The 25,204-nt window shown below is 34.5% G+C and overlaps 1 protein-coding gene and 1 pseudogene across 1 annotated transcript in view; one reads left to right on the top strand and one right to left on the bottom strand.

The window, feature by feature from the left end:
* The window catches only part of LRP1B (LDL receptor related protein 1B), a 1,807,041-nt gene that overhangs the window by 931,964 nt on the left and 849,873 nt on the right, over positions 1-25,204 (top strand). The gene's annotated exons all lie outside the window — the stretch shown is intronic.
* Positions 22,187-22,978, bottom strand: LOC115287852 (annotated as a pseudogene).

A 25,204-nucleotide genomic window follows, 5' to 3' on the forward strand; every position in this document is an offset into this window, starting at 1 on the left:
ATCAAAACCACACTGAGATACCACCTCACACCAGTCAGAGTGGCTAAAATGAACAAAGCAAAAGACTACAGTTGTTGGAGAGGGTGTGGAGAGATGGGCACCCTCCTACACTGTTGGTGGCAATGTAAACTGGTGCAGCCGCTCTGGAAAACAGTGTGGAGGTTCCTCAAAAAACTATCCATAGAACTCCCTTATGACCAGGCAATAGCATTGCTGGGGATTTATTCATACCATCATTTCTATAAGTACTTTTCTATAAAGAGAGTAATCCAAATGCCAAGTTTATGATTTAAATTAATAACCCATATGTAATTTTTACAGTACATATTTTGTAGTAGGTTTTTCTATTTTCTACAAAAGAAGAACCTTTTTATAATTATTAAGACATTTTTTCTCTTCATTTAATGGATCTGTGATTATTGTTCTGGAAAGAAGCAGGGAAAGATAATGTAATTAGTAGATTTACTCAAAAGTCAGACACCAGTATCTTTATAGAGAAGATTGGCAAACTGTATATTTATCAGATTTGGTGCCACTGACCATGGCTTTCTTTCCTCATGAGTGAAAAATACTCTATCCCTGTATATATCTCAAGGAAAAACATTCTTGGGGCGCCTGGGTACCTCAGTCGGTTAAGCGTCCAGCTTTAGCTCAGGTCATGATCTCACAGTTCGTGGGTTCAAGCCCCACGTCGGGCTCTGTGCTGACAGCTCAGAGCCTGGAGCCTGTTTCAGATTCTATGTCTCCCTCTTTCTCTGATCCTCCCCTGCTCACGCTGTCTCTCTCTGCTCTCAAAAATAAATAAAAAACGTTTAAAAATATTTAAAAGAGGAAAAATATTCTCAAAGTTCAGTATGTATTAGAGTGGATAAGATAAATGAAACACAACACATTTTATGTATGCATATATATTTATATACATATGTGCATAGTACAGTTGAAGAAAGAAGCTTTAGAAGAATGAAACAATATATAGATATTTAGACAGAGGTAAAGTAACTTCAAATGTTAGGAAATAGTACTGAGAAAGAAAATGAAAACATATAAATAATAATCTCAAACAGAATGAAAAATAAAATATTACTGCAATAACTAACATGCTCACCAAAACTTTGTAGCTAAAATTTCTTTGTCCTTGGGAAATGGCATTATCAGCTCCCAAATTCTCAAGAGCTTTTAAAGTATAAATAAAAATTTGAATTTCATTATGAAAATCTATTAGTTTCATTTACCATGCTAATATTATTTAAACAAAATTAATCCATATAGCCTATGTATGATTATAAGGAAATAATTACTACTGAGGACAGTTTTCCCTCTTTCAGGGTAGAGAATATGGTCTTAAAATTCATAAAGAATCCCTACTTTATTATATGCACAACAAATAGCATTTATAGAAATATAAAACATAACTTACAGAAATATGAGTTTGGAGTAAAATGAGGGATAAAGAACAGCATGATGAAGCGAAACATTTTGTCACTTATTTTAAAGTCTCTAGGCACAACCAATTTATACCTTACTACTCTGCCTTCAAGCTTAAATTTACAAAACTTGCCACCTGATCCCAGGAATATAGTCAAGGTGGATCAAAGGATTTGTAGTGGTATATGTCCATTAAATGTCATCTGATTACTAGAATATTTAAAGATCCCTGGGATAAGCATCAACCAAAGAGATAGTAGATGATGAGTCAATATTATTCTATACTATTGTTAACTACATTGTTTTCAGCAGCTTTTATATTATGCCCTTAAATATTTTTTTAATTTAATTAAAAGTAACTTTATGAGGTAGGTAGGATTTTCTTCATTTTACCATTAAGAAAACTGAAGCTTAGAAGTGCTATTGAATATGTTCCAGGTTTCAGAACTACTGGGAAGAGGTAAATGTCAGTCTCCTGTTTTTTCTAATTCTAAAACCTGTGCTAACTGCAGAATAGAAAATTTCTACACCCTATAGTCTTTCACTTGATATGGGAATTGGCTTTCCTATCTAATATTTTGTACTTTTGGAAATGATCACTATGTAAACATTGCCTTGGATACACACATAACAGAGATCTCCTTGGGATTATCAAAGATAAAATTCATAGATAATTTATGATCCCTTGGTGAAAGTTTTTTTTTTCTCTTTCCAGAAAAGCATAATTCAAAGAGCCTTACTTTCAGAACTATGGGATCCCAGAATAAAAAGTAGTTTATTGTAATACTCTTGACAATTCTGATTAGAAAGCTTTTAGGTTGGTTTGGAGAAGTTGTAAGTTCTTGTGTTTGAAAATAATTATAATTGGGGAAAAAAAGATCGTGTTTTCTCACAAGAGATTAATGTTTTAAAAGATGACCAAGTAATTCATTGCTTGTCTCTTGTAATGCAAAGCATCTATAAATAAATATCCTTTTCCATATGTGGTATCTTCATGTCAGAAAAAAATACATTTTAGTTTTTAGTGTTTCTTTAGCTTAGCTTTATTTCCTATGGCACGGATTTTTTCCAAATAAATTTGCTCAGTGTTATTAACTTACTGTTTTGTACCATTTGTCCTTTATTACTCACAGTGCTACAAGAGATAATGATTATTAGAACACAGAGAATTTGTTTTAGGTTGAACAAAAGTAGAGCCATAAGACGAAGTCAACTTCTCCCTGGAGACTTTGTGAAGTCCCTAATATGAAAATTTTTAAATCATTTTTATAGAGTAAGAAATATTTTTATTGCCTTTATCAGTTCCTGAATTCCAAGGCTAGAAACCAAGAACACCAACCAATTCTACTCCATAGATTTGTCAACAGTTCCTAAAGTTCTCTGTTTATTCTGTTTTCTGAAATCCCTAAGTATTCTAATATTTCCAGGCAGCCAGGAACTTACATAGTGACATTCCTTATTACTTGAAAGACTAGATTTCTTTAAGTCATAAAGAAAACACCAGATCAGTTCCTAGTAGGACTTTGTATTACTGTTTCCACATAAGAAGAGTACTTGTTTATTAATTGTTGGCCTATCTTACATAATTAAATAGTACCTTTAAACATGACATTTAGACAAGGTCATGATTATTAAACATACAAAAAATAAAACAAAATAAATCATTACATTTACATAAATAAATTGATTTTGTAAAGATGGCTTATGATATGTGATCATATTTCTATATAATTTAACAAGGCTAATATCGATATGTCATATTTTCAAAATAATCAAGATCTTAATTCTTTTGATGAATCACTATCTTATAACTTATATTAAAATTTCCCATGAGATTTATTCACCTCAGTTCCAGGGTGAGGGGGCAAGTAGAAAAACGAACCATTCAAAGAATATCTCATTCCAGATTACACAAGTACAATGTTGTTGCACTGAGAGCCAGATACTGACTATGAAGAACACAAATAAGATTTCCTAATATGTGCATTAAAAATGTACTCTTATCCACATTCATATTTCTCTTATCAATGCAATTTAGTCCCCTTCTCACCTCTCAAAAAAAATTATTCTTTTTCTCCCAGGTCTTGGATCAGTAGTCTTCTTTCTCATAGTCATCTGCTTTTGGACTAATGATGTCCTGGGTTTGATCTACTCTTACAGTGTGACAGATGTCTACTCATGGCATCAAATCAAATTAAATCACAAACCCAGTACCCAGAACTGGAGTGTTGTTTTCTTTTTTCCTCCAGTATCAAGTCAAGAACACCTTTTTCACTCCTGTATGAAGACTGTCATTCTTTTGATATGAATTTAGAGCTCTCCACCTCTGAGGGGGAAGACTCAGAGGTCTCTGATCTAAAATACAAAGCAGGACCCTTTAGGCAAGTAAAAGGAAAAGAAGGGACTGCTTGATGATAACATTTCATGGCTCAGTTTAAATTATTATAATAAACAATAGAATTAAGCACAGTGCATCTTCTGTTGCATTATAATATGTAACTATTTCATGAAGATTTGGCCAATGATTACATATATGGTGAGAACCTATTTTGAAATATAAGGGCATTAGCAGATTTTTAACAACTACCAGTCTATCCAGAAAAGTGTATGTCACCATCCTAATTGGAGCTTTACAAAGAAACAGTACAATTTCATTGGCAAAAATATATAAGTAAAAACTATTCTTGGTAACTCAGTTTACTTCATTTTTTCTCTTTATGGATGCTAATGTCTTTAAAAGTTATTTTGTAATCAAATATTACTTCCTAATGAATTTAATATTTTTAAAAAAGACCTTTAAATTAAGGATGTGGAAATTGACATAAGTTGACATTAGAGAGTAATACAATCACTGTTGATACTAAAAAAAAAAAAAAGTTGGAGAGAGGAGAGATTTACCAATTTGCCCTTGTAGAGTACTGGAATGAGTCCAGAAAATATTTGGCATTATCTAAAGATCAGATAAACAAGGGCACCTGGGTGGCACAGTCAGTTAGGAGTCCAACTCTTGATCTTGGCTCAGGTCATGAGCTCACAGTTCCTGAATTTGAGCTCTGCATCAGGCTCTGCACTGGTGGCATGGAGCCTGCTTGGAATTCTGTTTCTCCTCTCTGCTCCTCCCCACTAGTCCTCTCTCTCTAAAAATAAATAAATAAACTTGAAAATTTAAAAAAAAATAAAGTTCAAATAAATAAATTCTTTTAAAAGACCTAATTTCTTACAATTCCATTTGGTTGAACCTATGCTTACATTCTTGGTAACTTAAATATTTATGGATATTTGATACATAAAATCAAATTAGGAAAATCAAACTAATAAACATCTCATAAAAATGAGTAAGTCACATAAATTATGCTTGTATAACATTTAAATATTCAACATTAAGAGAAAACAGATGTCATTGTTAAAAAAAAAATAACAGCCCAATTTGTCTAAGGATTAACCTTAAGTAAATTTATAACATAAAGTTAGATCTTTAATTTCTCTGTAATAATTTACTAAATAACAAAAAGTTTCGGAAATATTAATGAATACTTTTTTACAATTGTTTCTTTCTATCTAAATGTCCATTTGCAATATTTTTGTTGTTTCTTATCTAGTGATTAGCTGTTGCCAACCCAGCTAAACTACAAGTTCTATGAGAGATTGATCACCACCCCACCCCCCCAACCTGAAGGGAAAATATAATTAAGTGGTAAAACTATATATTTTTGTTATTTTGGAGGAATTCTCTGTTAGATTTTATAAGTATTTCTTAATGTTAATAAACCAATCAGATTGGGGGTTCTTCAAATTTTTTAGGCATCATTATTAGTCTTCGCTGTCATAACAAAATGTCAAAGACTAGTGGTTTAACCAACATAAATATATTTTCTCACAGTTCTGGACAGATTATTAGTCCAGGATCAAAGTGTTGGCAAATTTGCTTTCTCTGAGGTTTCTCTTCTTGGCTTGCAGACTTCTGCCTTCTTAGCATGTCCTCACATTGCCTTCTCTCTGTGTATGTGTATCTCTCGTGTCTCTTCCTTTTTTCATGAGGACATCAGACCCAGTGGAGCAGAGCCTCACTTTGATGACCTCATTTAACCTTTACTAAAGGCCCTATCCCCACATACAGTCATGTTGGGTGCTAAACCTTCATCGTAAGAATTTGAAGAGAATGTGATTAGCAGGTAACAACACCCAACTTATATTATTTAATCTTGTAGGGTTCTTTTATCATCCCAAATTTTTAAAACAGTTTTGCTGTGATATAATTAACATGTAATAAGCAACACATATTTGGAAGATATCAGCACATGTATATATCAGTGGAACCATCACTGTGATCAAGATAGAACACTTATCCATCACAACCAGATGTTTACTTGTGCACCATGTACTCCCATTCTTCCCCACCAGCTGTGCAATTACTTATTTGCTTTCAGTCACCACAGATCAACTTGTAATTTTTTATAGTTTTATATAAATGGAATTGTACAGTGTGTACACTTTTTGTCTGGCTTCTTTTACTTAGCATAATTATTTTGAGATACACTTACACTGTTATATTTATCAACAGGTAATCTCTTTTTATTACTGAGTATTCATGTTACGAATGTGCCAAAATTTGTTGATTTGCACTTGTTGATGTACATTTGGCTCCAAGTTTTGGCTATTACAGGTAAAGATGCTGTAAGCATTCGTGTGCAAATTTTTGTTTTGATGTAAATTTATTTTTCTTCTGGATAAATACCTATGAATAGAAGGGATGGATTATATGGTAGATATATACTTACCTTTTTAAGGAACTGCACAGCTGTTTTCCAGAAGGGGTGTGTCAATTTACATTTTTAGCAGTGGTCCATGAGAATTCAAGTTTTTCTACATTTTTGTCAACACTTTGGCCAGTGATCTTAATTTTAGCCATTCTAATATATACATAGTTGTGACTGTCATTTTACTTTGCATTTGCCTGGATTTAACTAATGATTTTGAACATTTTCTCATGAACTTAATTCTCCTTTTTTGTAAAGTTTGTGTTGAAGACTGTTTGCCCTTTTTGTATGGGATTATTTTTTTCATTTGTGAGTTTTGAGAGTTCTTTATATGTGCTGTATACACATCTTTTATCAGCTATCTATTTTGTAAAGATTTTATCCTTTTGTGGCTACTCTTTTTACTCTATTTAATTTTTTTGAGGAACCCTCCATATTGTTTTCAACCAGTTTGCGTTACGACAAACAGTGTAACAAGGTTTCCCTTTTACTGCATCCTCACCAACAAACTGTTGTTTTTTGAGTTGTTAATTTTAGCCATTTGGACAGGTATGAGGTATTATTGTAGTTTTGATTTGTATTTCTTTGATGATGAGTGATGTTGAGCATCTTGCCATGTGTCTGTTAGCCATCTGTATGTTTTGTTGATTTTCATGGGAATCCTCTGTATCTCCTGGATTTGAATGTTTCTTTCCCCGGATTAGGGAAGTTTTAAGTTATAATTTTCCTCACATAAACCTTCTTCTCCCTTTTCTCTTTATTCTTCTGGAATTTCTTCTATAATATGAATGTTTTGTTCTGTGGACTTACTGAGTCCCTTAAGTCTACATTTGTGATCTAATATTTTCCTTTCCCTATTCTTTTCAGCTTCATTATTTTCTATAATTTTTTTTCTGAGAGAGAGAGAGAGCTCAACCCAGTGAGAGGGGTAGAGGGAGGGAGAATCTTAAACAGGCTACATGCTCAGCACAGAGCCCAATGCAAGGCTCAGTCCCATGACCCTGGAATCATGACCTGAGCAAAACCAAGAGTTGGATGCTCAATGGGCTGAACCACCTAGGTATCACCATAATTTTATCTTCTCTATCATCTATTTGTTCTTATGCTTCTTCCATCCTTGTGGTCATTACATCAGTTTTGTCTCTTAGTTATAAGATTTTTTTATTACTATTTTATAGGCCTGACTAGTTTTTATATTTTGTATCTCTATGATAAAGGACTCCCTGAGGTCCTCTGTGCTTTTCTCAAAAGCCTGGGTAGCATCCTTATGATCGTTGCTTTCATCTGATTTGATTTGATCCTTGTCCATGACCTTTCCTTGTTCTTTCTTTTGGGATGTATTCCTCTCTTGGCATATTATCTAGGTCTCTGTCTTCTGTGTGTTAGGTAAGCCTTTCATGTTTCCTGCTCCTGAGAATAACGGTTTTGTAATGAAGAGGTCCTATACTCTCCAGGGCCTGGAGCTTCAGGAACAGTCTCTGGTGTATACTATGTGCACTCTGCTGGTGCGTTCTGGCTGCTTTTCCCCCATTCAGTCCTGTGCAGCATTTCTCCTTGCCTGCAGTAGGGAGTGCCTGGACTTTGGTCAGAAGATGGCAAGTTTTAACTAGGTGTGCTCTGGCCTGCTTGTTAAAAAAGACCTGATACTATTTCAACTAGAGTGGAAGCTTTGCAGAAATCTGTGGTCAGTAGACATGGTGAATGTGGGAGCTTTGTGCTTGTCTTCTATGGGATGGGCCCATTGCTCTGGTTCTTAGGCACACTTATGTTAGAAATGCAGCACCTACAGAGCTCAGGGAGGGAGGGGTTTAACATGAGCTGTTTAGGCCACCACTCTTGGCATTGTGCTGCTTATTGGAGTTAGTTTATGCTGAGGGGTGGTGGAGAGAAATGGCGCCACATCCCTCCATTGTCCCTAAAAGGGACATCCCCACCCTCTGCTGTCTGAGAAGCCCTCTCAGAAGTATGAACAATCCCAGGCTTGTCTCAGATCACTGCCTTCACAGTCTGTCCAGGCCTTCTGCCAGCCTGGCAGTGCCTTGAACCTGTGTTCTATCACAAGCAGACCAGCTGACTTTTAAAACTCTGAACTTTAGGAACCTGGTGTGGTGGGGACCCACACTGGGGGAAAGACTCGCCACTCTGTGGCTGATGCAGGTTTGTCCCACTAGGTCAGTCTCACCAAAGCACAAGAGGATAGATTTTGAAGTAAAGGTCAGCAAAGACCAGTGTCCACATTAGCCACCCTGAGCAGGTGTTTCCGCACCATTGTTGAGGTCCACTCACTGGCTCTTTTGTCTCTGGAGAGGCAATGTCACCTGTCCCAGATGTGCTCCATGAAGGGAGAATCAATCCCAGGGGATCCGCAGATTCTGCCATCTGCTACCTGTCTAACTGCCTTCTCCACAGGAGTACTGCGGCAGTGGTCAGGCTCCACATCAGCCACACCATGGCTAAAACTCCCGTCTTTGAGCCCTGCTGGTTGTAAAATGTCACAAAAATCAGCCCTTCTCATTTTCCCAATCAGTTTCTTTAGGGGAAGTGTTTTCCTTGTGAGATCCCCTGTGCATTCCTCTCTCTTCCTCTTGCTTCTCTCCATAAACAGGGCTCACTTTCTTCAGCAGCACCTACGATCATTTTCTCCCCCAAATCATGTCTCCACAACCCCTCCCACCAATGGTATGGCTTCTGCTCTCCCTCTAGTTGTGCATTTTGTTCTGTCAGTCCTCAGATGAATTTTTTTGGTATCCATAATGATTTGTTATTTATCTAAGTGTGTTTGAGGGATGAGGCAAGCCTTGGTCCTCCTATTAGCTTCTCCTCTGTCTCTTATAGTTTCTTTCATGTTATTACATGTTATATTTGAGGGGTTTTTTAATAGGTGGGATTATAGTTTTCTTCAAATTTGTAAATATTTTAGACCATTAGGGTTTTATTTAAATACCCCCACCATCCTGAGGACACCAATTACCCATATACTGAGCCGTGTGAAGATGTCCCTTAGCTCACTTATGCCTTCCCCCTGCCTTTTTCTGTTCTTGTTTCTCTATGTTTTATTTTGAATAAATTCTATTATTATGTCAACTTCATTAATCTTTTCTTCTGTTATTTCTAATATTTCATTAATACCAATTAGAGTATTTTTCATCTAATATATTATTTATCTCTAAAAGTTTTATTTATGTCTTAAAGATATTTTTTCTGTCTCTACTTACCTTTTCTGCAAATTGTAACATCTGTGTCAGTCCTGGGTCATATTTGATTGAATAATTATTCTTCTCATCATTAGCCATTTATTCCTTCCTAATAATTATGATTGGATGTCAGGCATCGTGAATTTTACTTTGTTAATTGCTGAATATTTTTAATATTCCCTTAAGTGTTTTTTTAATCTTTGTTCTGAGATGCCATTGATTACTTGAAAGCAGTTTGATCCTTTGTTTTTTACATTTATGATTGTTCCTTGAGTCTGGAATAATGTTTATTTTTGGACTAATTATACCTGATGATTGAGGCAAGGTATTCTGGAGTACCCTATTCAAATGCTATGAGTTATGGATTTTCCATTCTGGCTGGTGAGAAAAAGGTATTTCTGTCCCTCTGTGAGGACATGAAATGCTCCCTCTCCTTTTTTTTAAAGGATCCTTTTCTAAGTTTTGGTCAGGTTCTTCATATGTGTGTGTCTTATGCTGAGAACTTGAGAAGAACCCTCTCAGGATCTGTGGGGCTCTCTGTGCCCCCTTTCTTCTTCAGAAGTCTTAACTACATCGTTCTTCCTAGACACAGCCTGCCTCATCATGGAGTCTGATGGGCTCCATCTCGGTTTTCTTTTCCTGCACTATGGTCTAGAAACACGGTAAAGGCAGTAGCTGGAGCAAAAAAAAAAAAAAAAAAAAAAAAAAAAGCTCATGTCATTTGCTTCTCATTTCCAAGTGATCATTGTCTTTTAATGTCTGATGTTTATTGTTAAAAAAAAAAACCTTACACTGTTGGTGGGAATGCAAACTGATGCAGTCACTGTGGAAAACAGTATGGAGGTTCCTCAAAAAGTTAAAAATAGAACCACTCTCTCCTCCAGAAATTACATTATTAGTATTTACCCAAGTGATAAAAAATACTCATTACAGAGATACCTTTACCTTGATGTTTAAAGGAGTCTTATCTATAATAGCCATATTATGGAAAAACCCCTGTGCCCATCGACTGATGAATGGATAAAGATCTGTTATATATATGTGTACATATACATATATATATATATATATATATATATATATATATATATATATACAGACACACACACTGGCATATTATTCAGCCATAAAAATGAATGAAAACTTGCCATTTGCAATGGATGGATGGAGCTAAAGAGTATTATGCTAACCGAAATAAGTCAGTCAGAGAAAGACAAATACCATATGATTTCACTCGTATGTGGAATTTAGGAGACAAAGCAGATACAAAGAAAGATATAATCATATGTGTATTAAGGTAAAGTACATGGGGAGGAGATAAAGTACAGTAGTTACAATTACTGCTAAACATTCAAAAATACAAACATAAAATACCCAGATTTTAGGAGTGAAAATTAAATTCCTTGAATAAGCATTTAATGTTAGTTAGGCAAAAGAGGTATCTTGATAGTTAACTCTAGTAGACAAAGAAAATGAAAGTTTGAAAAAACTCCAGCCACTAAGTGGATAAAAGGAATGTATTTTTCTACGTAAAAATCAAAACACAACTTTTTATCATATTTTCCTAGAATCAGTGAAACTCTGTAGTTAAAATTTGAATTAACTTTTAATGCATTTATAAAATTGTACATGTACTTTTTCACTATATGATTTCACATAGACGAAAGATGTTTTTCTCGCTAACTGTCCATTGCCTTTTCTTCTGAAAATAACCACCAAATTTTCTTTTGGAGGGAAACACATCTCTACACAATATAGATTTGAGTGAAAATGACCTTAATCTCATTTTCTCCAGAATTTACTAACCTAATTCAATCAGAATATTCCAATATTCTAGCTAGAATGATTTAGGCAAAGGTATTATTCAATTTAGGTCAATGGTTATAAAGACTTATTTAGAAAAAATATTATTAGGGGCACTTGGGTGGCTCAGTTGGTTAAGCCAACGACTTCAGCCCAGGTCATGATCTTGCGGTTTGTGGGTTTGAGCCCCACATTGGGCTCTGTGCTGACAGCTCAGAGCCTGGAACCTGCTTCAGATTCTGTGTCTCCTTTTCTCTCTGCACTTCTCCTGCTCATGCTCTGTCTCTCTGTCTCTCAAAAATAAATAAACATTAAAAAATAATAAAAAGCCAACTTCATTTAAAAAAAGAAGAAAAAATATTATTAGCTAATGCTTTTATGTGCCAGGAATTCTTTCAAGAGGTTTGACTAAGTTAACTAATCATTCAAAAATCCTAAGTGGTAGAGACTGGTCTTTTTGTAAATGAAGAATTTAAGACCTTTTGTAGAGCATCTGGCCAGCTCGGAAGAGCTCTCAACTGTTGATCTCAGGGTCATGAATTTGAGCTCCACATTGCGTGTAGTGATAACTAAAAATATATAAATAAATAAACTTAAAAAAAAAGAAGCCAAGGCACTTTAGATATTATGAAGCCAAACTCATAATTGGTCAAATTGAGGCCTGTAGCCAGGCAAATCTGACTCACTACTGTAATAATCTCAAAAAGCTGTGTAATACTCGAACAGTTGGGAGAAGATGGCTCTCTTCTCTCTAGATGTGGAAGTTACAGTAAAAACCTGGAGTTGCCAGGAGCTAAGATATAGAATCTGAGAATGAAGTCAATACAGAGGAAAAGAAAAGCTGAAAAAAGGACCCCAGTGGACCCCAGTTTCTTCCCAATAATACAATGTGAGCTTCTGTATGTGGTTGTACAAGAACACTGACCTCCGAGATTTCAGTTAGTGAGACAATAAATTTTCCATCATTTTATCTGATATCATCACATTTCACCAGTTTAAATTGGGGTTCTGCACTTGAAACTGGAATTTTGACAAACAAACCAAATAAAATTTCTCCTCAATTCTAGAAAGCCTTATTTCAGTATAGGATTATCTCTGATGAGCCACCCATGTGCACAGTAGTTAACCTGAATTCCTCTTGTGTCTTTGTATTTATTCTGTATCTTCTTACTTTTATGGTTCTTATACCACCAGCAAATATTCCCCTGTGAATATCAAAGCCAACTTTTCAACTGTTATGTGACACAACTGACCTCATTTTTTAAAATATCTAGGAGCTAGGTGTTTTGCTTGGTCTTATTAATAGTGAGATTTTCATCTTCTAGCCTCCTGACCATCTATAAGAATAGCACTTTATGAGACATGAGAATGCTTTATTTTCTCTAGATAAACTACTACTCAGCAAAGAGAATGAGACCAATCTTAATAAATGAGTGTATGAATAGGATGTAGTCTCTTTGATTAGTAGAAGATTTTAAATATAGGATAAACTTGAAAACACCATTAAAATCATATATCATAAAAGAAAGATTGGTTTCAGTGACTTGGACATTTGTTGTCAGTTTTAAGATCCAAAGTGATATTCAAAAATTTTAATGGTATCTAGGTTGAGCCATAATTTAAGAGGACTTATTGGTAGCACTCATGAGGAACACAAAGGCTCCATTCTTTGCATACATTAATATGCAAATAGTATTTATATATATGTATTGCATGTGTGTGTGGGGGGGTGGGTTTTTGAGAATTATTTCTAGGTATTATCTCTTCTAAGGTTGTAGAAATCCATTTAATGCAAACTAACTGTTAGACGTGAAACAGTGATTATAGCAATGTGTATTTAGTAAAATATCCATTTGGGTATTTTCCAGGTATAGTAGTTAAACGCCTAAGTTCAGAAATTGCATCAGTTCAAATCTCAGTATTGTTCCTTATTGGCTGTTGCTGCGTAAAATATTTTTATGTGTACCATATATTTTTTAAAGTCAGAGGACCAAGACATTTAGCTTTTTCTTTTTTCTTTTTTTACTTCAATAAATCTTTCGTTATTAAGGCAGGCAGTTACTGGAAGCACTTGCATCTTGCCTGCAAGAAGCACAGCTTCGAATCTTATCAAGGGATCAGAAATTCTGGTAAGCTGGTTGGTTCTAAGTCCAGGAAGTGCCGTGTTCTCTGGCCAGTATTCCAGGAATGATGGTGACACGTATGCAGCAGTTCTGAGAACCTACAGAGATGTGGGCACTTTTCTCCCATCTGTAACTAACACATAACCTAATTTCCTAATGCTAAGTCTATTAGGCTGATGTGCCTTAGACCTTTCCCTGGAGTCTTTTTAAAACTGAATTTGACCAAGTACTTAAAATTGTAACAGTGGGGAAAATATTCTATGACAGAGAAATTGACAGGGTCATCCAATAAGTGTCATTTCATATGGTCTTAAAGCTGGCCTAATTTAATAGTCATAGCAGAATATTTTTTAAAAACAATGAAAAAGTGCTAATGTTGTTAGCAATATTATTTAGACATTTTGTAGTATCTCATAATTCAATATTCTCTGCTTTCAGGTGGAAGCAAAAATGTATCCATAGAATTGAATACCAGCTATAAATGCAGTTTGCACTTAATTTTAATTCATAGATTTATATGAACTTTTCCATCTTTGTGCCATGTACATCTTTAACTTGCCTTTTTAAAAATTTCTTTAAGTGCATTTATTTATTCTGAGAGAGAGACAGACAGACAAAGGGAGAGAGAGCAGGGGTTGGACAGAAAGAGAAGGAAAGAGAGAATCCCAAGCAGGCTCCTCATTAAGCCCTGATGCAGGACTCGAACTCATGAACTTGGAAAATCATGAGGGACTCGAACTCATGGACCTGTGAGATCATGCCTGGAGCTGAGATCAAGAGTCCAACGCTAAACCAAATGAGCCACTTAGGTGCCCTTTCTTTGTTTTGTCCCTGATAGAGGCTCTGCTACTCTGAAATCCCAAATCAAGTTTGTGGTTTAACCTATATATCTTCCCTTTACCTAACTGGCAGTTTCAGGGCATTAAGGAATTATACAGATGATTATTTCATAGATATCTGCAAACAGGTACATTTTTTAAACTAATTTACCACCAGATCAGGTATGTTTTTACTCATCATTTTATATCCAACACCTCACTAAGTGTATTGTGAGACACACAATAAAAACTTATTAAATTGTTTTGAATAAATGAATGATATTAGATAGACATTAAAGTGGAAAGGGAAATAAAATTGTAAGTCCCTTGCCTTTAGATAAATGAAGCTCTCTTTTAAAGATGGGCAATTGAGGATAGGAAAGAGTTTCCTCTGTAAAGACTAATTTCTGCTTTGTTGAAATTCATTGTTACTGTGCAATTTAGGAATCTGAGACATTTTTATGCAAGCTTTGAAACAGTAGAGTATTAATGAAAGGGAAGAGTGAAGACTCAAAATCAGTACAATCAAGATTTGCCAAGTTCCTTAAGGACATACATTTTTACCTATAACCTATTTTATTCCACTTTCTAGTTAAAACTCCTAAATTCTCGGCAAGAAACCCTTCACACAGGCACACTGTAAATTGGCATAATATTGAACCATACACATGGAGTTTTGTGGAGACTTAAGTGTATAGTGTCTGTTTTTTTATATTTTAAAACAGGGCCTTAATGGATTCTAAGTGAATATTTTGTGAGGCTTTATAGTTTCATTTGATCTTAATTCCATTAGTAATAATTAATATAATCCTCTCTCCATTATCTGCACAAGTTGTACACAGTAGTAATGAATCATGCAAGGCGTAATTCAGAAATAATTTTTATTTGTATATGGGAAGTATTATGTGATGTTTTTGGAGTAAATTTCCCTCCTTAATTATGTTTTGCTTAAGGTAATTAGTTTGCATTCCCTGAGCACACATCAATTGACAGTGGGGGAAACAGAGCCCTGACGTATTCTGGGAAAATGTTTTTAAATATTGCAGCTGAGCAACATGCAGACACTCAATACTTGTATGTGACCTGGGAAATTTCCAAAGAGTCTAGTACTGTCTGGAGAATTATTTATTCTTGATGATCACATCATATTCCTCAAAAAGTAGTGGCATACATTTCTAACTTAACTCCGTGAATCTGTTCTCACCATGCCAATTTTATAAAGGAGGTCCACTAAACTCGATAGCTTAATGAACAGAACTTAAGACTAAATGAACATTCAGTTTATTGTTAGTTCTACGCGTCTGTTTGTGTCTCTCTGTATGTATAGATGATTACTTAAAATGTTATTTCAATTTCTCCTTGTAACAGTGTATCCTTGTTTGTTTGTTTATTGTTTCAGTACTTTTAGTCATAGCTAAAAATTCACACTTCCACAGACATTGTATAGAAAATAATTCCAGAAGCACTCATGGTGCTCATGATTTATGATATTTTAGATACTAGAAGGAAATAAATTCTAAGGACAACTGCAGTATACAGACAAAATTAAATTTTATTCCACAGTGTTTCTATGTAGCAGATGTTTCTATGCTGTGTGCTAATAAGTACATATTTTCATTACATTTTTAAAGGACTTGGTTGGATTATATTAAAAAGAGGAATGAGAGGTTTCTACTAAAAATATGTGATTCATTGTACATATTTTTTCTAATAATCTCTCCCTTCAGGTAACCTCTCTTTTTCTCTTCCTGTTACACACACACACACACACACACACACACACACACACACATCTTTTAATATTAAGCAAGTATTTGAAATCTAACCTTTAGTTTCTTTAATTTGGAGTATCAAGAAGGGGGAAAGAGAGTTGGGGAGAGGAATGCAGAACCAAGAGCTGCAGGGGGAAGGGGGGTGGTAGTAATGGAGGAGGGCACTTGTGGGGAAGAGCACTGGGTGTTATATGGAAAAAAACATGTTGATTGGAGCTAGTGATAACATTTCTGTTTTAATGTTAAAATTTTTAATCTTACCCTAGAGATGCTTATGGGGCAATATATATACCTTGGATTTATGGAGTGTGGTTTTTTAACTATAGTTTACATGAATGTTAATAACCCATACAGTAAAGACATAATAGTAAATGAAATGCAATAATGTAGAATATGAATACTAATGCATGCACCAGAGACCCTGGTCCATTATAGATTTATAATAGTGTTTCTCCTTCTCTTGCTTGTTTTTTATTGGTGATTTTCAATATGATGACACCTTTTTTCCTAAAGGTAAATAGTGATCTGTACTTTACTGCTTCCTGTTTGCAAACAACTGTATAGTTTATTTAGAAAACTTTTCCTCTTCCAGTTAATTAATTTAAGTTAGGCCTACTAAGTCCTCTAAGGGACAGATAAGGCTCCACAAAAGAAGAGTCTATATTTAATCTGAACTTGGAAGAACTACTGTAGGTTAATCAGGTATTGGGCCATTGGAAGAGGGATGTTACTGGTAGGGAATGCTAAATGCAGATGCACAGAAGGGACAGAGAGGTGGGGTGATAGAGGCAAACCTGGAGAGAGAAAGGGAGAGAGGGAGGAAGGAAGGGAGGGGGAAAAAACGTGACATTTGGAGGAACTTCATGTAGTTAAATATGGTCTTAGCATAGCACTTAAGGGGTGAATTCCCAAGAAGAAACATACTAGTCAGGAAACTAGGGGTCCACTAGCAGATGGTCTCCTATGCCAGGTGAGGATGTTCACTGGGTTTTATCTTGTGGGAGATGCCATCGAAGACTTTGATGGGAAGTTCTAGAATGACATTTCCTGTTAAAAGATGATTTTGATGGAACATAAAGAGTGGCTTATATTAGTAAAACTTGAAGTAGGGAGATGTGGCTGAAATCTGTGGCTGCATTCCAACTGATGTAGATTAGGGAGCTCAGTGAACATGAAGAGAGGTGGATAATTTAAAATGTGCTGAGTCAGTAGAGCTAGTGGAACAAGACCAACAGTGTGTGATGGGTGTACAGGGAAAGGGATAAAAGGATGATTGCCTTGTTTCTTGTGTGGGTGATTCAGTGGGTTGTGGTGCAATCCCTGGAATAGGAAGTAACAGAGTAGGAGAAAATTTGAGTGCTTCTCTCTGGTGTGTATGTGTGTGTGTGGTTTTTTGTGTGTTTGGGAGGACATTATGCATTTCCTTATAAATCATTGACCTTGAGACAGAGACATCTAAGTAGAATTGCTAGTAGGTGGTTAAGAATATGCAACTGGATTTTGGAAAATCCACCAGGGGCCGGTAAAATTATTCATTTATACATTCATTAACTACTAATGCAACACATATAAAAAGGACATATTACATGCCTGTTGTGGTACTAAGAACTGTGAATAACAAGTTATCAGTGGTTTGGAGTGAGCATTTACAAAGAAAGAGAAAGTATAATTGAGTATTTGTGGAGTATTTATTATGAGCCAGAAAAAGCAAAATGATTGCTGTTTTGAATCTTCAAAATAATCTTATGAGGTATACTACCCCCATTTTACAAGAAAAAAAAAGAGAAATAAAGGAAGTGAATAGTTGAAAATTTTACCTAATGTTACACATCTAATAGGTTTTCAGATCTTACTGTCTTTTAAATGTTGTTTGAATCTTTTTATTAGAATATTTCCTTAAGAGAATTTAAGGGAAAATTAAGACAGATAATACCAGTATATTAAAAGACATACAGTATTGTGAGAAAAGACATATTACAGATAGTTATAATAACTTCTGCTATGATTACATTTTGGAATAACATGAAAGAGATTCTGGAGAGAATAATACAAAATATGGGTTATCTATCTCAAGAGCCTTTTGCATTTTTCCTTTGGTACCAGGGACTTTTAAGCATCACTTTATTCTGGGTAGACATTCTCAGTCATGTTCAAAGTTAGATGTAACTTAAAGCAATAATAGCAAAGACAAGTAACTTAAGTCATAAATGCATGCTGTTGAAAAATTTTATTACTGTAAAATCACATTAGGGTGTAGTTTTCATCTCAGAGAATATGTGGAGTAATTTTTGTTACTCAACATGGAATCACTATTGATTGATTTATTGGAGGTCTCCAACCCTGTTGTTGTTGTTGTTTTAATTATTAAAGTATACTTGACATACAGTGTTATATTAATATAACATGGTGATTAGACAGTTCATCACTCAATGCTCACCATAATAAATTTTGTCATCCGTTGCCACCATACATTAATAAAATATTATTGACTATATTATCTGTGCTGTACATTTTATCTCTATAGACTTTTCTTATAACTGGACATTTGTACCTCTTAATACCCTTCTTCCAACCCACCTCCTCTCTGGCAGCCACCAGTTTGTTCTCTATATTTGAGAGTCTATTTGTTTTTCAGTTATTTTGTTTGCTCATTTGGTTTTTTTAAGTGAAGTTATATGGTATTAGTCTTTCTCTGTCTGACATATTACACTTAGCATAATATCCTCTTGGTCCATCCATATTGTCACAAATGGCAAGATTTATTTTTATCTCTGAGTAATATTCCATTATATTCCATTATATATATACATGAACACACATACACATCATATCTTCTTTACTTATTGACCGATGGTGGACACCAGGTTGGTTCCATGTCTTTGTGATTGTAAATAACACTGTACAAATATAGGGATGTGTATATTTTTATTAAACACATAGATCAATGGAATAGAGAATTTTGATTTTCCTCGGGTAAATACCCAGTAGTGTGATTACTTGATCACCTGGTAGTTCTATTTTAATTTTTCGAGTAATGCCCATACTGTTTTGCACAGTAACTGCACCAATTTACATTCCTACCATCGGTGCACAAGTGTTCCCTTTTCACCACATCCTCACCAACACTGGTTATTTCTTGTCCTTTTGATTTTAGCCATTATAACAGGAGTGACGTGATATCTTATTGTAATTTTGATTTGCTTTTTCCTGATAATTAGTGATATTGAGCATTTTTGTTTTGTTGCCCATCCATATGTCTTCTTTGGAAAAAGTTTACTCAGGCCCTCTGCCCATTTTTAATTAGGTTGTTATTATTTTGGGGTGGTATTGGGTTGTATAAGTTTTTTATATATTTTGTATATTAATCTTTTATTGGATGTATCATTTGCACATAATTTCTCCCAATTAATAGGTTGCCTTTTTCTTTATTGATGGTTTCCTTTGCTGTGCAAAAACTTTTTATTTTGCTATCATTCCAATAGTTCACTTTTTTTGTTTGTTTGTTTCCTTTGCCTGAGGAGATAAATCTATAAATATGTTGCTAAGGCTAATGTCCAAGAGATTACTGCCTGTTTTGCTTTGCTTTTTAGGAGTTTTGTGGTTTCAGGTTTCACATTTATGTATTTCAATCCATTTTGAATTTGTGTGTATGGTGTAAAAAGTGGTACAGTTTCATTCTTTTGCATGTAGCTATCCAGTTTTTTCAACAGCATTTATTGAAAAGGTTGCCTTTTCTTATTAGATATTCTTGCCGCCTTTATCATAGATTAATTAACTGTACAAGTATGGATTTATTTCTGGGCTCTCTATATTATTTATCTGTGTGTCGATTTGTGTGTGTGTGTGTGTGTGTGTGTGTGTGTGTGTGCAGTATCATACTCTTTTGATTTCCACAGATTTGTAGCATATCTTGAAATCTGGAATTGTGATACCTCCAATTTTGTTCTTTCTCAAGATTTCTTTGGCTATTTGAGGTCCTTTGTGGTTTCATACAAATTCGAGGACTATTTGTTGTAGGTCTGTGAAAAATGCTATTACTATTTTGGTAGGGCCTGCATTGAATCTGTAGATAGCTTATTAATTCTTCCAATCCATGAACATGGTAAATATCTCCATTTATTTGTATCATCTTCTTTTTTTAATGTTTTTTTGAGAGAGAGAGAGAGAAAGAGAGAGAGAGAAAGAGAGAGAGAGAGAGACAAAGAAAGAGAGCACAAGCAGTAGAATGGCAGAGAGAGAGGGAAACAAAGAATCCAAACCAGGTTCCAGGCTCTTAGCTGTCAGCACAGAGCCTAGTGCAGGGCTCAGCCTCACAAACCACAAGATTATGGCCTGAGCCGAAGTCGGACACTGAACAGACTGAGACCCTCCAGGTGCCCGAATAGTTTCTATCATCATCAGTTTTTTCATCAGTGTCTTAGAGTTTTCAGAATACAAGTTTTTCACCTCCTTGATTAATTTTATTCCTAGGCATTTTATTATTTTTGGTGCAATTGTAAATGGAATTGTTTTCTTAATTTCTCTTCCTGCTGCTTAATTAGTATATAGAAACACAACAGATTTCTGTACATAAATCTTATATCTTGCAATTTACTGAATTTATTAGTTCTAATAGTTTTATCAGTGGAATCTTTAAGGTTTTCTATATATAGTAACATGTCATCTGCAAGTTTTGACACTTTTATGTCTTCTTTACCACTCTGGATGCCTTTTATCTAACTGCTAATTTATTCTAATTCTAGTGATATGTTGAATGAAAGTGGTGAGAATACACATCTATGTTTGTTCCTGACCTTAGGGAAATGCTCTCACTTTTTCCCTATTGAGGATAATGTTATCTGTGGGTTTTTCATAAATGGCCTTTATGATGTAGAGCTATGTTCTCTCTGAGCCCACTTTGTTAGAATTGTTTATCATCAACAAATGTTGTGTTTTTCAAATGTTTTTTTTGTCTCTTGATAGTTTTTATTTTTCCTCTCACTAAAGTTATGTATCAGGTTGATTTAAAATCATTTTTGATTGTACAAGAATTACACCTTCTACTTTGAGTACATTTATATTTTCAAATTCTATGATATGGGTATTTTTTCAGAATTTATAAAATATATAAAATACTATGACCTTTGTATATTTGTATAATATAAGTAATTTATCCATCATCAAAAAAAGCAACAAATTTCTAAGCACTGAATATGGATTACCTTATTAATCTAATAATTTGTTTTCTAATGCCTTGGTATATACATTTCACAAACGTGCTATTCCATTGAATAATTTCTTAGAAGTGGGAACAGTGGGATAAAATTTATTCACTTTTTAGATTTAATATACATTTCCAAATAATTCTTTATAGAGGTTGGAACAATTAACATTACAAACATGGCATGGGACTGTTTGTTTACCTAAACTCATGTTGGATCTCTGTGTTAACAACTGCTTAATCTTTACTAATCTGCTAAGTATAAAAAAACATTTAAATATAAGTTTAATTTTCATTTCTCTCATCATAAAAGAAGGTAAGCAAACTTTCATAAGTTTAACAATCACTGGTATTTGTCCATTTTTCTATTGTTTTTAAATTTGTTCTATTAATATGTTAAAATAGTATTTGCTATATGAGTTGTAAATATATCCCAGGTCGACATATGCCTGTATTAATTGTGATTTTTTTTCCTTATAATTTGTTTTATAAGTTCTTCATTTTATTTTAAAAAGTTTGTGGTCATTCTAGTTGCTTTCAAAGTAAAAATAAAACTTTTCCATGACAATATTATTTTTTTTCTTTTTAAAAAAATGTTGATGTTATTTATTTTTGAGAGAGAGAGAGAGAGAGAGAGAGAGAGAGAGAGCGAGCAGTGGAGGGGCAGAGAGAGAGGGAGACAAAGAAAGCAAAGCAGGCTCCAGGCTCTGAGCTGCCAGCACAGAGCCCAACACAGGGACCGAACTCAAGAGCCATAATATCATGACCTGAGCTAAAATCAGATGCTTAACCCATTGAGTCACCCACGCACCCCAAATGTTATTATTTTTTAAATTATTCCGTCTTTTTCTAGTACTTTAATGTCTTATTTTGTATGCTTAAGTTCTTTATCTGTATCCTTTAATTATGATGTTTAAAATTAATATTAAAAACTATTAAATCTAGTGCATAATAATTCTGTCATTTTTTCCCAAAATATTTATAGAATTTCTTTGTTGATTATGACTTTTTAATTTAACTATATGAACTTTATTACTTTTTTTGAAAGAGAACTTTTTGTTATCTTTATGTACAGAAAATTCAGCAACATACACTTAGCCCAGTTTGGTGGCCAGGTCTTTAGCCCTTGTCTTTCCCAACTTGGCAATGCAAGCCACTGACATTGGAACCAGGACATTGCCTCCCCCAATGACAGCAAGGCCCCTCATATTTGTCTTTGTAATTGGTCCTGATAGCTTCCACCAGCTAGCCAGAGCTCCATTGGCTTCCAAGTTAAATAGTGTAAAGGTGACTGTGGTGTAGGTCTTCTTGGAGACTAGGTGCTTCACCTGGCCTTGTCCTTGATAATGCAGTGGGGAATATCCATTTTAAGATTTAGGGCATGCAGAAAGACAACCAGTTTAATGGAATCCACATCACGTGTACTCCCTATGAGCTGAACCTCCTGTTTTCCACCAAGGTGGTGACAATATTAACTGCAGCTCAAAGGACAGGTGCCTTCTTAGTGGGGACATCCCTTTGCTGGCAGTTTTCTTCTCAGCCCAGGTCCAACAGTCTCTGCTTCTTCTTTTGCTCTGTCTCTGGCCTGTATTTGTGGGCTAGCTTAAGCAGATGAGTAGCTGTTCAGTGGTCTCAAACCTGGGTGACCTAATTAATCATGGAAGACACTTATAGACATTTTGTAGACATTTTTCACTGCAGCCAGATGTAGTGGGGCATTTGACAAAGTGTGTGAGGTCACTTTTAGGCTGAAAGTTCTCTCGATTGCCAAAATTCTTGGACCTTTTCTCAAATAGGGGATTGACCACCTTCTTGGCCTCCTGCTTCTGGACAGCAGCAGGGGTTGAGGCCACCTTCTTCCCTTTAATCTTCTTTCCTTTGGGCATCTTGGGTGGTTAGAAGAGAGAGAAAGCAAACATATGAACTTCAGAATTAGCTTTTTCCCAGTTAAAAAAATGATAATTTTCCTGTTATGATAAATTTCCTAACTCTGTTATTTGTATATTGGAAGGATAGTCCCTTTATTAGATTACCTTTGTACTTGCTTACTGTATTCAATTTTCTTCTTATTTAAAACAGGTTTTAGCTGAGTCTCTTGGGTCATCTGGATATAAAATAAAACTGAAAATAATTATAATTTTACAGATTTATATCCAGTGTTATGCCTTTTGTTTTGTTCTCTTCTTAAATTTCATTAGTTTTTAGCCTCAGAAAAATGTTAAGTAACAGTAGTGATAATAGACATCTTTTATCTTTAATGTGAATTGTTCCACTGTACTTCTGTGTGTAGTCCTCATAGTAAGTTTTAATATTTTTCTTTAGAAGTTCTTCATTTGAAAAGTAAACCTTTCAAAAGATCTTTTTAATTTACTAGTTTTCTATTTGTCATTCTAAACTTTAAAAAATAAAATCTACTTGGGGATCTTTATTGGAGTTGCCTTAAATATGTTTATTTGTAATACCTTTCACTTTATGACAATGATACATTGAATTATAAAAATATAAAATTTGATTATTTTTCCATTTATTCAGGGATTATGTCAAGCTATTCATAGAAACTGTGGTGTGTGTGTGTGTGTGTGTGGTTTGCTTTGTTTTTCATTTCTTTTTTTATAGTTGAGGTATCATTTTTTATGAGATTTTTTTCATTTTCACTTCTGGTTAAATTAATATGTGGGAAAAGTATAGACTTTGTAAATGTATCATGTTTTCAGGCTTCTTACTGAATCATCTGTTAATTCAAACATCTTTTTATAGTTGCATGTAAACATTTTTATGCCTTCTTTTTCAATATTGATACTTTTAGGCACTCACTGAAGTAATTATAAATGATAAAGCATTGTTATTTTTATAGTGAGGCATCCTTAATTCTGGATTTTAGTAGAAGCAGATTTTGTTCATCACTATATAAAGTTGGTTATTTTATTTTCTTAAAACTTCTGTATTATGTTTAGATAGTTTGCTTGTAGTCCTATTTTGCTTCATTTTTTTTCTGTCAAATAGCTGCTATGTAAGTGCAATGAATAAAACAAGTAACAATTTCTTGCCTTATGAACTTTATATTCCAAAAGGAGAAGATGCAGGTAATGATAATGATGGTGATGATGATAATAAAATAACAACCACAAAACAATTACAGTAGCAACAGCAAGAAAACTAATTATGTAATGTAATATATATGTGACAATATACATATATATGAAATATATAATAATTTTTTTTGAAAAAGCACTGTTGGATTAAGTAAGGTCTTCAATGACAAAGTGATCTCTGTGATAAGAACTTAAGGGGGAAAAAAGCTAGTAATGTAACTATCAAGAACAGTCAAGACAGAAGAGTAAATGGTAAGGTTCTGAAACTAGAAGAAACTTGGCATATTTAAGGAGTAGCATAGGAAAACAGTATGGCTAGAGCAGAGTAAATGAGAGGTGAGAAAAAATGAAATCAGAAACATAAATTTGGGGAACAGATTATGTACAGCCTGAATAGAATGACATCAAGAGAGGATGCATGAGAGGAGAGAAATTGTTGACAAAAATTCAAATAGCTATTTTGTGGAGTTCTTCCATAATAGGGAAAAGGAAGGAAGGAAGGAAGGAAGGAAGGAAGGAAGGAAGGAAGGAAGGAAGGAAGGAAGGAAGGAAGAAAGGAAGAAATGGTATCTGGGAAAAATGGAGTAAAGAGAAATTATTTTTTTTTAAGGTGAAGAAATAGTGGCACATGTATATGTCATTGAGAAAGATCCTGTGAAGGATGATGATTTCATGATAAAGGCAAGAATTGGAAGTTCTCCTGGAGCAATGTCTATGAGCTGACCAGAAGCTAGGGATGCTAGTGCACAATAGAAGAGTTGTACTCTACCAGTGACAGGTAGTTCAAGCATGATAACACCAAGAAAATGTAAACTTTGTGAATACAGACACAGGTAGGTGAGTAGCTCTGGTGGTGGAAATTTACTCCTCATTGCATAGGAAGCTGAGACCATGGATAGGAAGTGAAGCAATAGAGGTTTGAGACAGAGGAGTATCAAATAGAAATCTAAGATAGTATATTTCAAATTATCTGAGGTGAAAGATCAGATTCTTTTTGTTTGTTTTGATTCCTACTGCACG

This window comes from Suricata suricatta, chromosome 3 (assembly GCF_006229205.1).
Source record: "Suricata suricatta isolate VVHF042 chromosome 3, meerkat_22Aug2017_6uvM2_HiC, whole genome shotgun sequence".
NCBI classification, from domain to species: domain Eukaryota; kingdom Metazoa; phylum Chordata; class Mammalia; order Carnivora; family Herpestidae; genus Suricata; species Suricata suricatta.